Source organism: Rana temporaria, chromosome 7 (genome assembly GCF_905171775.1).
Source record: "Rana temporaria chromosome 7, aRanTem1.1, whole genome shotgun sequence".
NCBI lineage: Eukaryota > Metazoa > Chordata > Amphibia > Anura > Ranidae > Rana > Rana temporaria.
This window is the reverse complement of record NC_053495.1, coordinates 179,707,064-179,720,604: the sequence shown is the minus strand read 5'-3', so window position 1 is coordinate 179,720,604 and position 13,541 is coordinate 179,707,064. Positions and strand designations below refer to the sequence as shown.

Below are 13,541 nucleotides of genomic sequence, written 5' to 3'. Positions count from 1 at the left end.
TTTAAATTCATAGGTTGTATTTTTTGCTGTCAGAAAACTTTATTGAACAAGCTTTAAGCTATAGCCCATAAAGACTTAAAATCCAGGATTAACCAAATGTCCCGATTGTTCTTACACAATAAATCATAAATTCAAGCCCTGAGATTGAACCCTGAAACATGTCGGCATTCTACTCTTGATAGACCTTTTCATTGTAACAAATAAATATTGATATCTTTTTAAGTTTAGGAAGCTTCTAAAAACTGTGGGCCAGATTCACAGAAAAAGTACGCCTGAGTGTCTGCTGATACTCCGGCGTACTTTCAAATTTGCCGCGTCGTATCTTTATTTGTAATTCACAAACAAAGATACGACGGCTTTTGGCTAAGATCTGACAGGTGTACGGCTTCATACGCCTTGGGATCTTAGGTGTAATTTTCGGGCGGCCACTGGGTGGAGTTTGCGTAGTTTTCCAGCGTCGGGTATGCAAATTAGCTGATTACGGCGATCAACGAACATACGCGTGTTCGTCGCAATCTCTTACGTCGTCGCTAGTTGATTTTTCATGGCTTATATTTAGAACAGCCATGTTAAAGTATGGCCGTCGTTCCCGCGTCGAATTTCAATTTTTTTTTTTTGCGTAAGACGTCCGGGAATACGAAACGACGTAACGCACGTCGCCGTTCAAAAAATACGTCGGGGCGCCGTAATTTTGCGCAAAGCACGTCGGGAAATTTTCACACGGAGCATGGGCAGAACGTTCGGCGCGGGAACGCACCTAATTTAAATGGTACACGCCACATTTGAATTAGGCGGGCTTGCGCCGGACGGCTTTACGTTACACCACCGTAAGTTTACACGCAAGTGCTTGGTGAATCAGGCACTTGCGCTGAAAACTTGCGGCGGTGTAACGTAAAGATGATACGTTACGCCGCCGCAGGTAACTGTGAATCTGGCCCTTAAAATCCAGGATTAACCAAATGTCCCGCTTGTCCTTACACAATAATTCATAAATTCAAGCCCTGAGATTGAACCCTGAAACATGTCGGCATTCAACTCTTGATAGACCTTTTCATTGTAACACATAAATATTCATATCTGGACTAATCCCTATGGCTTGTCACTCACATTACTTCACTCCATGCACTTTGTTGGTTGAATTAAATAGGTACTCATAATTCCTCTGAGTAATTGGGTTGGGAAGCTGGCTACATAAGGCCAGTATTCCCTTTCACTGGCCAGACTCAGTTTGTGGTTTTGGAGTGCACTTACCTCCTTAATATTTCAGCTCCCTTTCACTCTTTGGTCGGTTTTAACAGTTCTTGAATGTGTTTAATTTATGTAATTACCTGTTTACCTGGAATTGCTCTTTAATTTAAAAGTTTTCATTAAATGACATGTTTGTTACTTCAGGTATGCTGGGACTCATTCATAAATCAGGGTGGTGAAAATAAGAACTACATGGCAACCAACTAAACTTCATTGGCCCAGATTCAGGTACATTTGCGCTTTGTTTGCGGAGGCACAGGGCAACGATTTTGCCCTGCGCCGACGCAAATATTTTGCGCTGCCCTCGATTCACGGAGCAGTAGCTCCGTAAATTGCGAGGGCGCGCCGGCAATATTGCCCGGCGTAAGCGCGCGCAATGTAAATGATCCCGCCGGGGGTGGGAATCATTTAAATTAGGCGCTCTCCCGCGCCGAGCGTAGAGCGCATGCTCCGTCGGGAAACTTTCCCGACGTGCATTGCGGCAAATGACGTCACAAGGACGTCATTTGCTTCAAAGTGAACGTGAATGGCGTCCAGCGCGATTCACTTACGCAAACAACGTAGATTTTAAATATCGCGACGCGGGAACGTGGGTATCCTATAGCATTGGCTGCGCCTGCTATTAGGATGTGTAACCTTACGCGAAACCCGACGCACGCAAACTACGTAATTTGCGTACGCAGGGCTCGCGCAACGTTGTGAATCGGTGTTAGTATGCAATTTGCATACTATACACAGATCACAATGGGAGCGCCCCCTAGCGGCCAACGCAAGAATGCAGCCTAAAATCTGCGTGGCATAAGAGCCTTATGCCACGCAGATTTTAGGCTGCAGTCGGCGTAGCGATGTTCCTGAATCAGGAGCATTCGCTACGCCGGAGCAAGTAAGCAATTGCGCTGTGTAACCTATGGTTACACAGGCGCAATTGCTTCTTGAATCTGGCCCATTGTTTTTAGATTATTCTATGGCTGGCCACAAAAATTACAATGTAGCCAGATGAGTTTATAAGACAGGATATGTAAAGGCCCTTCAGACTATAGATGGCCAAGTATTTACAATTTAGCCTCCGAATGGTCATTTTTTCAACATAAGCAAATTCACATCAGCACATTTTCATGTTTTTGCCTACTTAAAGGGAACGGGAGGATTTGCAGTGGCTACTGTCCTGGAGTAACACAATAGCAATCAGCCAAGAAAATCCATCTTGGCTGACCAATTTTTTTCCCCCGAGCAGACCAGGGTAGGAGGCATCATGAGAAGCATACAGACATATGAACGTGCCTTAAAGTGGAACTACATTGTATTTGAAGCCCACAAACCAAAAACACCATTTAATTATTTTTTCATATCAAAGCAAACTCACTAATCCATCCTTGTCTCCATGTTTTATTTTGGTGAGAAATCACTTTGAAAAACAGGACCACCCTCTCCCAGCCGTCTGATGACCATGGTTTGGAACAAGAGCCTATGGCCATCAATAAGGCCAGACTATGTATCGCGGTGGTATTCCTCTGAGAAGCGGAGCTGGGACCAATAAAACCACCTGGTCTTATGTTCCTTAGATTTATCCCGAATCGTGGCAGTCAAACCATTGGGACACAGTGGGAGCAGATTACTGCTTCCATTGACTTGGGATGCAAGCTCTAGCAGCGTTGAGGAGGTGTTTAAGTAGAGATTTGTGGCAGCCCTTTCTTGACATGGGAGTGAGGTTGAGGAGCACAGCAGCAGGGGCATTGGTTTGGGAAATGTCTGTGAATTTGTGGATGAGTCGGAGGACATGTTGCCAGAAACTTTGTAGTTTTGCACACCGGTTTTTCAAACGCAATTTATTTTGAAAAAATACACTTTAATGAATCAAAAAAACAAAACATAATATATTCCCCAATTTTTTGTATAATATAAAAGATGATGTTACGCCAAGTAAATAGATACCGAACATGTCACACTTTAAAATTGTGCACACTTGTGGAATAGCGCCAAACTTCAGTACTTAAAATCTCCATAAGCGACGCTGTACATTTTTTTACAGGTTACATGTTTAGAGTTACAGAGGAGCTCTAGTGCTAGCATTATTGTTCTCGCTCTTTTGTTTGCAGCGTATGTAACCTGTGTGTATCTGGCTCTGATATTAGCCAGCGCCTCACCCAGTGTTGCCAACCGTCCGTATTTTTATGGACAGTTCGTAAAAACGGGCACTGTTTTCCCCTGTTCGTAAATGTCCGTGGTTGGAGGAATGTGTCAGTAAAAATAGCCGAGATCGGTTCGGCTTGGAACTGCGCATGGAGATTGGAGGCAGGGGGTGATGGTGGCTGCGGTGGCATCACAGAGGGGGATGTAGGCAGGGGGTGTTAGTGGCAGGGGGTGATTGGAGGCAGGGGGTGTTGGTGGCATTGCAGAGAGGGATGGTGGCACCTCAGAGGGTGGGGGATAGAGATGGTAGCTCCGCAGATGGAGGCAGGGGACGATGGAGGCAGGGGACGATGGAGGCAGGGGGTGATTGGAGGCAGGGGGAGATTGGAGGCAGAGGGAGATTAGAGAAAGAGGGAGATTGGAGGCAGGGGGAGATTGTGGCACCGCAGAGGGGGGTGAAGGTAGGGGGTGTTGGTGGCCGAGGGGGATGGAGGCAGGGGGTGATGTGACTAAATAATTTGCCCTTATTATATCGAAAATAACAAAAATGTGTGTTTTTTACAGTAATATCTACCTTAAATCACATTGCTATTTGCCTAGCGTACTTGTTTGTAGCCTAAATTCTGAAAGTTGCACCTAAAAATGTACTTTAGTAACTTTTGTGAAATGCCAGTAAAAACTTGGCTGCGTCAGTAAATCTCGGGTGTCGTGACAGAAAATTTCAATCTGGTAGGTTGGCAACACTGGCCTCACCATCCACTGACCTCACCGCACGTTCCCGGCTGGATGTAAAGAGTATTGTGCGTTGCATTATTTTGGTCAGCATTCATGCTGTACTGCTAATGCCCCACCAGAGGGCCCCCAAGCTATTGAAGTTTAGCATGGACAAGCAACTTATAACTTGGTGCAGCGTTACACAATGCAGAGCAAATGCCTTAAAGTGTATTTAAGCTGAAAATGTAATTTTCTAGTTTTGGATAGAATATGGAAATGATGGACTCCCATTCAGGTTTGTATTGCGGTATGTGTTACTGCTGGGCAGAGTTAACCTCTCTATTTATCATGGTGACCATTGAGTTATCACCAGAACAAGGAAAGATGGGAAATCTTCCAAAGGAGACGTTTGTTCAGGTGACACCTTTGTCTTAAAGTGGTTAAGCTAATCGCTGCCTGTGAAAGTGTACTCACAGCTGTAGTTTCCATGGAAATTGTCTTTTAATCGAACATGACGTCATGCGCGATTGCGCAGTAGATTGTTTCATTAATGGCACATTCATTTTCTTTTTATCTCTCTCTTTAAATATTTATTTCTCTCTACCTCCATCTCTCTCATTCCCTCTCAATCTTTCTTTCCCAATTTAACATTTCTCTCTACCTCTCCCCCGCTCACTTTCCCTATACCTTTTATCTCCCTCTTTCCACCTCCTTCTCTCTCTCTCTGTCTCTCTGTCTCTCTCTTTCCCTCTCAATCTTTCTTTCCCAATTTCACATTTCTCTCTACCTCTCCGCCGCTTACTCTCCCTATACCTCTTATCTCCCTCTTTCCACCTCCTTATCTCTCTCTCTCTCTCTCTATCTATCTATCTATATATTTAAATATATTTATATACACAAAATATATACACATAGGGCCAGATTCTCAAAGGACTTACGACGGCGTATCTCTGAATGTGAGCCGTCTGTATCTATGCGCCTGATTCTTAGAATCCGTTACGCCAGAATTTGGCCAAGATACGAGCGGCGTAAGTATCCTACGTCGTCGTATCTTGGGTGCCCTATTTACGCTGGCCGCAAGGGGCGCTTCCGTAGATTTACCCATCGAATATGTAAATTAGCTAGATACGCCGATTCACTAATGTACTTGCGCCCGCTACGCCGTTTACGCTAGGCTTACGTCCGGCGTAAAGTTACCCCTGCTATATGAGGCGCAGCCAATGCAAAGTATGGACGTCAGAACAAGCGTATCTTTTTACGTCGTTTACGTAAGTCGTACGTGAATGGGGATGTGCGTAGGTTACGTTCATGTCACAGGAGCCGGCGTATCTTAGGGAGTAAATTCAACGTGATACTAAGCATGCGCGTGCATGCGCCGTACGATCGGCGCTTCATTTTCATGGGGTCACGGCTCATTTGAATGCAACACGCCCACCTCTTCCAAATTTGAATTACGCGGGCTTAAGCCGGCCCATTTACGCTATGCCGCCGCAACTTACGGAACAAGTGCTTTGTGAATACTGCACTTGCCTGTCTAAGTTGCGGAGGCGTAGCGTAAATAGGATACGCTACGCCCGCATAAAGATACGCTCTCCTACGTGAATCTGGCCCATAATACATAATTATATACACATAATATACACATGTCCCAGGTGACATGTGTCAATGCAAAAAATTTTTTTAAAAACTGAAGTTTTTTTGAGAGCAGTGATTTTAAAGAGGAAATTAACCCTGATGGGTCTTACTTCCTCTTTGTTTCCCTGCAAAGGTAAAGCATAATGGGCTACTATGCATTGCATAGTAGCCCATTATGTGACACTTACCTGCAGGAGAATCCTGCAATGTCCCAGTCTTCCTCACGAGTACGGAGTGGCCATTCTTCACACCTCGTCCTTCCGCGGGGAGCAAACTCCAGCTCTGTGAGTGGCCAAAGACACATGACGTCACTCCCACGCATTTGAGCGCGGGAGCCTAAACTCACGGCATGCCCTTTCTAACTCTGGCGCATGCGCAGAACAAATCGGCGTACAGCGATTTGCAAATATCTCCTAGACAGTTCAGGTCTGGGAGATAATTCGATCACCTACAGGTAAGCCTTAATCTAGGCTTACCTGTAGGTTAAAGTGGTTGTAAAGGGTTTACAACCACTTTAACCAGTTCCCGACCCCCGCATTTACATATACGTCCACAATATGGCACGTACAGGCACATGGGCGTACATGTACGTCCTTGCCTATTAGCGGGTGGGGGGTCCGATCGGGACCCCCCCCGCTACATGCGGAGGTCGGGTCCGCTCGGGGAGTGATCCGGGACCACGGCACGGCTATTTGTTTATAGCCGCTCCGTCGCGATCGCTCCCCGGAGCTGAAGAACGGGGAGAGCCGTATGTAAACACGGCTTCCCCGTGCTTCACTGTGGCGGCGCATCGATCGCGTCATTCCCTTTATAGGGAAGACACGATCGATGACGTCATTCCTACAGCCACACCCCCTACAGTTGTAAACACATACTAGGTGCACCCTAACTCCTACAGCGCCACCTGTGGTTAACTCCCAAACTGCAACTGTCATTTTCACAATAAAGAATGCAATTTAAATGCATTTTTTGCTGTGAAAATGACAATGGTCCCAAAAATGTGTCAAAATTGTCCGAAGTGTCCGCCAAAATGTCGCAGTCACGAAAAAAATTGCTGATCGCCGCCATTAGTAGTAAAAAAATTTTTTTTTATAAAAATGCAATAAAACTATCCCCTATTTTGTAAACGCTATAAATTTTGCGCAAACCAATCGATAAACGCTTATTGCGATTTTTTTTACTAAAAATAGGTAGAAGAATACGTATCGGCCTAAACTGAGGAAAAAAAATGTTTTTATATATGTTTTTGGGGGATATTTATTACAGCAAAAAGTAAAAAATATTGCATTTTTTTCAAAATTGTCGCTCTATTTTTGTTTATAGCGCAAAAACTAAAAACCGCAGATGTGATCAAATACCACCAAAAGAAAGCTCTATTTGTGGGGGGAAAAAGGACGCCAATTTTGTTTGGGAGCCACGTCGCACGACCGCGCAATTGTCTGTTAAAGCGACGCAGTCCCGAACTGTAAAAACACCTTGGGTCTTTAGGCTGCATATTGGTCCGGGGCTTAACTGGTTAATGATGCTTAAAGTGAAACAATAAAAGTGAAATATTCCTTTAAATTTCCTACCTGGGGGTGTCTGTAGTATGCCTGTAAAGTGGCGCATTTTTCCTGTGTTTAGAACAGTCCCTACACAAAATTACATTTCTAAAGGAAAAAAAGTAATTTAAAACTACTCGCGGCTATAATGAATTGTTGGGTCCCAGCAATACAGATAAAAGTCATTGAAAAAACGGCATGGGTCCCCCGTCCCAGTCCATCACCAGGCCCTTTGGGTCTGGTATGAATATTAAGGAGAACCCTGCACCAATTTTATTTTTTAAATGGCGTAGGGGTCCCCGTCAATTTTAAGGGGAACCCTGTGCCAAAAAAAACTGGCGTTGGGTTTCCCCCAAAAAATCCATGCCAGACCCTTATCCAAGCATTAAGGAGGGGGGACAAGAGAGCGCCACCCCCTCCTTAACTGTACCAGGCCACATGCCCTCAACATGGGGAGAATGCTTTGGGGTCTGGACCCCAAAGCACCATGTCCCCATGTTGATAGGGACAAGGGCCTCATCCCCACAATCCTTGCCCGGGGGTTGTGGGTGTCTGTGTGGGGGGGTTTATCGGAATCTGGAAGGGGACCCTTACCATTTCACAAAAAAAGTGTCAAAAAAAAAAAAACACAGTAGACAGCTTGAGACAAGTCTTTTATTAAAAAAAAAAAAAAAAGAGAAAGAAATATGCAATATAACAATTTTTTTTCATCCCCAGAAGAAGGAAAACAGAAAACTCCAATGAACTCTCACACAGTGACTGGGGAGGTTCCACCTGTGAGCCTCTTCACACACGTTCATAACCCTAGAAGTCATTCAAGTTTTTCGAGTTGTGTTAGACATAGAAGGCAGAAAGTTTCAATAAACTCTCACTGACTGACCTTTAGAAGCATAAGATAAGATAATGAACTCTCACACAGTGACTGGGCTTTAAAGTGACACTAAACAATATCCTCCAAAAATAATCCATACCCATCCACTACTTAATGGCCCTGTAATCTATTTTTTATGAAATAGTTTTCGTTACTGTGATTTTGTGCCTCCTTGTAATGTCCTCCGTGAGCTCAGTCACAAACCTCTCCGTTTCCCCAAAGTCATCGGACTAGGGCTCAAGGATGTTTTTTCATGATAAAAGAGTATTTTTTAAAACGTCTGCCATAAATAACTCAAGTCAGACTTGTAATTTTACTAAATTGTCCACTTAAATACGTCTTTTTTTTTTTATAACCCAATTTAGTAAATGATACGATTAGAGAGCACCCATATTTCCTGAGATCAATAGCACTTAAGCCGCGTACACATGGTGGGAATTTCCGATAGGAGATTTTCATCGGATATTCTGACCATGTGTATGCCCCATCGGACCTTTTCCGTCGGAATTTCCAACGGACTTAGATAGAGAGCAGGTTCTCTATTTTTCCGCCGGGAAATTTCAACTGAGTTTTGCCCGGTCAAAAGTCCGACCGTGTGTACGCGACATTAGTACACTGCAGTAGAAGAAAATCGTATCTATCAATTATTTGAAATTGATGACAACTTCAGCATGAGGTGATCTAAGTTTAGGTTTTATTTATTATATGTATATTTATTATGAATCAGATGAGAGGTTATTGCGTCTGTATCCCTGGGCCAATGATTAACTAAACTGCAACTGGCTGTAATGCATAAGATAAGATAATGAACTCTCACACAGTGACTGGGCTTTAAAGTGACACTAAACAATATCCTCCAAAAATAATCCATACCCATCCACTACTTAATGGCCCTGTAATCTATTTTTTATGAAATAGTTTTCGTTACTGTGATTTTGTGCCTCCTTGTAATGTCCTCCGTGAGCTCAGTCACAAACCTCTCCGTTTCCCCAAAGTCATCGGACTAGGGCTCAAGGATGTTTTTTCATGATAAAAGAGTATTTTTTAAAACGTCTGCCATAAATAACTCAAGTCAGACTTGTAATTTTACTAAATTGTCCACTTAAATACGTCTTTTTTTTTTTATAACCCAATTTAGTAAATGATACGATTAGAGAGCACCCATATTTCCTGAGATCAATAGCACTTAAGCCGCGTACACATGGTGGGAATTTCCGATAGGAGATTTTCATCGGATATTCTGACCATGTGTATGCCCCATCGGACCTTTTCCGTCGGAATTTCCAACGGACTTAGATAGAGAGCAGGTTCTCTATTTTTCCGCCGGGAAATTTCAACTGAGTTTTGCCCGGTCAAAAGTCCGACCGTGTGTACGCGACATTAGTACACTGCAGTAGAAGAAAATCGTATCTATCAATTATTTGAAATTGATGACAACTTCAGCATGAGGTGATCTAAGTTTAGGTTTTATTTATTATATGTATATTTATTATGAATCAGATGAGAGGTTATTGCGTCTGTATCCCTGGGCCAATGATTAACTAAACTGCAACTGGCTGTAATGCATAAGATAAGATAATGAACTCTCACACAGTGACTGGGCTTTAAAGTGACACTAAACAATATCCTCCAAAAATAATCCATACCCATCCACTACTTAATGGCCCTGTAATCTATTTTTTATGAAATAGTTTTCGTTACTGTGATTTTGTGCCTCCTTGTAATGTCCTCCGTGAGCTCAGTCACAAACCTCTCCGTTTCCCCAAAGTCATCGGACTAGGGCTCAAGGATGTTTTTTCATGATAAAACAGTATTTTTTAAAACGTCTGCCATAAATAACTCAAGTCAGACTTGTAATTTTACTAAATTGTCCACTTAAATACGTCTTTTTTTTTTTATAACCCAATTTAGTAAATGATACGATTAGAGAGCACCCATATTTCCTGAGATCAATAGCACTTAAGCCGCGTACACATGGTGGGAATTTCCGATGGGAGATTTTCATCGGATATTCTGACCGTGAGTATGCCCCATCGGACCTTTTCCGTCGGAATTTCCGACAGACTTAGATAGAGAGCAGGTTCTCTATTATTCCGTCGGACATTTCAACTGAGTTTTGCCCGGTCAAAAATGTGTGTGTACGCGACATTAGTACACTGCAGTAGAAGAAAAGTGTATCTATCAATTATTTGAAATTGATGACAACTTCGGCATGAGGTGATCTAAGTTTAGGTTTTATTTATTATATGTATATTTATTATGAATCAGATGAGAGGTTATTGCGTCTGTATCCCTGGGCCAATGATTAACTAAACTGCAACTGGCTGTAATGCATTCCTGATGTTACTATGAGTTCATCAGTTTGTATTTCCAATAAGCTGTCATGTTGTATCTGATGTAAGGCCACCTGTCACATGGCATGCTATTCTTTTCTTTGTAAATAGTTTTTTTTTCTTCAAATGTAATGTAATGTGACTATGTATATAATGTAAAAGTTTAAATAAAGCTTTTAAAAAAAAAAGGTTCTCCCAGGGCGAGGCTCGGCCATTGCACTCCGGCTGTGCTGACCCCTGCGATTTCCCCAAATGCGGGAAACTCAAATGCAATTTAAAAAAAAAAAAATGCTATTCTTTATTTATTTTTATAAGTTTTAGAAGGGTTAGAACCTCTGTCATGTTCTATGTTTTATGTCACCATCAAGGGGCTATCCTCTTATTTCCTCAATGAAAGTCCCTGTCCCAGTCCCAGTGAAAGTGATTACCAGTAAATGAATTGAAGTATCCCCAACAGAGACACAAAAGCAGTTAAAAGGATAAGGACTCGATTTCTGGAGACACCGCCAACTTGAGACCTTCATAGCTAAAGCCACAAGATAGCACAGGTTAGATCCACTTTGACGGAATTTGAAAACATGTGGGTCACGGCGGACCCCCTGCCCCATGCGGTCTCAGCATTATATGGGATGCTGGGGGATGCGTCACCTTCCTCCACTCCCCAATTTATAAGGGAGTGGGAGAAGGATCTACACATTAAATTTACCAAGGAACAGCTTCATCACTTATACCGTTTACAGTTTTTCTCTATTGTTTTGGCTCATTTCTTGAAACAGAAATGACATTCTCAAAACTCTAAGATCATTTGGCAAAACAGTCTTACAGTTTAGCACAACACTATAACTCAGGTGCAAAAGCTCATATCTCTCCCAAAACTGTTCACTCTTGCTTCAAAACCGTATTCATTTCCCATATAAAGAGTCAGTGCCCTCAAAATGGCAAATATTTTTCTCAATTGCTTTGGCTCATTTCTTGATACAGACCGGACGTTCTCAGCTCTCTTGGTACTTTTGCCAAAATAACCTGGATGGTTCGGCACAACACCATGGTTCACCTTCAGAAGTTCATATCTTTCCCAAAACAGTTCACTCATGTGTCAAAACTAAATTTCTTTCTCATTCAAATAGTCAGTGCCCCCAAAATGCTTCATCCCCTTGGCATTGTGTAAGCACCGCAAGTCAAAATGTTTAGATGTTTTGTCTCTATGACAGAGGACCATTGAAATATCCCTCATGTCCACCTTTCAGTCTTAGCCCAGTCCTTCATTCACAATGGTTACTGTACAGTTTTTGTCTAGCTAATTGAATACAATTGTGTATAAAACTGAAAAAAAAGAAAAGATTTTAGGGTAAGAGTCGCCTCCAAGGTTTGACATCACACACTGCACTCATACTGCCATGGAAAAATTACTTTACAGTATTGTAACCATTATCATTCACACACAAAGTACCATATTTATCGGCGTATACCGCGTACTATTTTGCCCTGAAAATCAGGGCAAAATCGTGGGTGCGCGGTATACGCCGATACCCGCTTTCCCGCCACGAGTTTGAATACTGCGCTGGCATATACCAAGCGCAGTACACTCGTGTATCTTCGGGCAGTCTCGGCGCCTCTCGCGCTGACGTCCAGGACGTCAGCGCGAGAGTTGCCGAGCCTGCTCGACAATACACGAGTGTACTGCGCTCGGTATATGTCGGCGCAGTATTCAAACTCGGCGCGGGAAACAAGCGGGGAGGACGCGAGGATGCCGCAGAAGGACGCCGGACCCGACGAAGAGGACACCCGAAGCCGCAGACGGACGCCGGACCCGACGAGGCCGCCGATGGACGCCGCGCAAGACACCAAAACTGTAAGTAAAAAAAAATACTTTTTTTCCACAGGATTCGCGGCAACTTTAGGGGTGCGCGGTATACGCGGGAGCACGTTATACCGCGATAAATACGGTAACTTCGATACTTCAGAGTAAAAAGAAAATGTATACAGCATAATATAAACGGAAATATAAAAACACAAACATGAAACAAGGAAAATTAAATTTAGCCTACAATACTGTAAATAATGCTGGAGTTTTACAACTACTGTAACATCTCTTCACTGGTCGCTGTCCTCACCCTCCCTCTCCTGCCCACCGTCCTCACCCTCCTGCCCACCGTCCTCACCCTCCCTCTCCTGGCCACTGTCCTCACCCTCCCTCTCCTGTCCACCGTCCTCACCCTCCTGCCCATCCACACGCTGCTGTCTGTCTGGCCACAGATTTTCGTCAACATCACAGCGTATATTCTCCCTTGCGATGCAACGAGGGAAGAAACGGCGTGCATGTTGCAACCATCCCCTACACTGATCTCCTGTAATATCCTCACAGGCAGCGTCCATTGCATGGAGCAGGGACCTCTGATCTTGAGCCTGATGCTCATACACTCTCCACCTCCAAGCGGAGAAAAACTCCTCAATAGTATTGAAGAAAGGAGAGTAAGGCCCCATACACACCATAGAATCCATCCGCAGATAAATCCCAGCAAATGGGTTTCAGCGGATAGATCCTATGGTGTGTACACGCCAGCGGATCTGTTTCCGCGGAGAAATCTCCCCATGGATGGATTTCCAGCAGATGAATATTTGCTGACATGCACAACATATCCATCTGCTGGAGTCCATCCCAACGGATGGATCCGCTGGTCTGTACAGACTCACCGAATCCATCTGTCCGAAGGGATCCCCCGCATGCGTCGTAATGATTCAACGCATGCGTGGAATTCCTTATATGACAGCGTCGCGCACGTCGCCGCGTCATAATCGCGGCGACGGCGCGACACGTCATCGCCAGAGGATTTCGGCGCGGATTTCAATGCGATGGTGAGTACACTCCATCGCATCAAAATCTGCTGAAATCCTCGAGCTGGACCGTATCCGCGGATAAATCCTCCCGTGTGTATGGGGCCTAAGGTGGTAGGAACACCATATCCATTCTTGGATGAGCAGTGAACCAGGCCCTGATAAGCGGGCCATGGTGAAAATTCACATTGCCCCATACAATTATATTTTGTGGTAGGTGAGGCCCTATGAGAC

The 13,541-nt window shown here is 43.9% G+C and overlaps 1 pseudogene; it reads left to right on the top strand.

Moving 5' to 3' along the window:
• The first annotated feature begins 10,669 nt into the window (after positions 1 to 10,669).
• On the top strand, positions 10,670 to 10,738 carry LOC120946303 (annotated as a pseudogene).
• Positions 10,739 to 13,541: the final 2,803 nt, after the last annotated feature.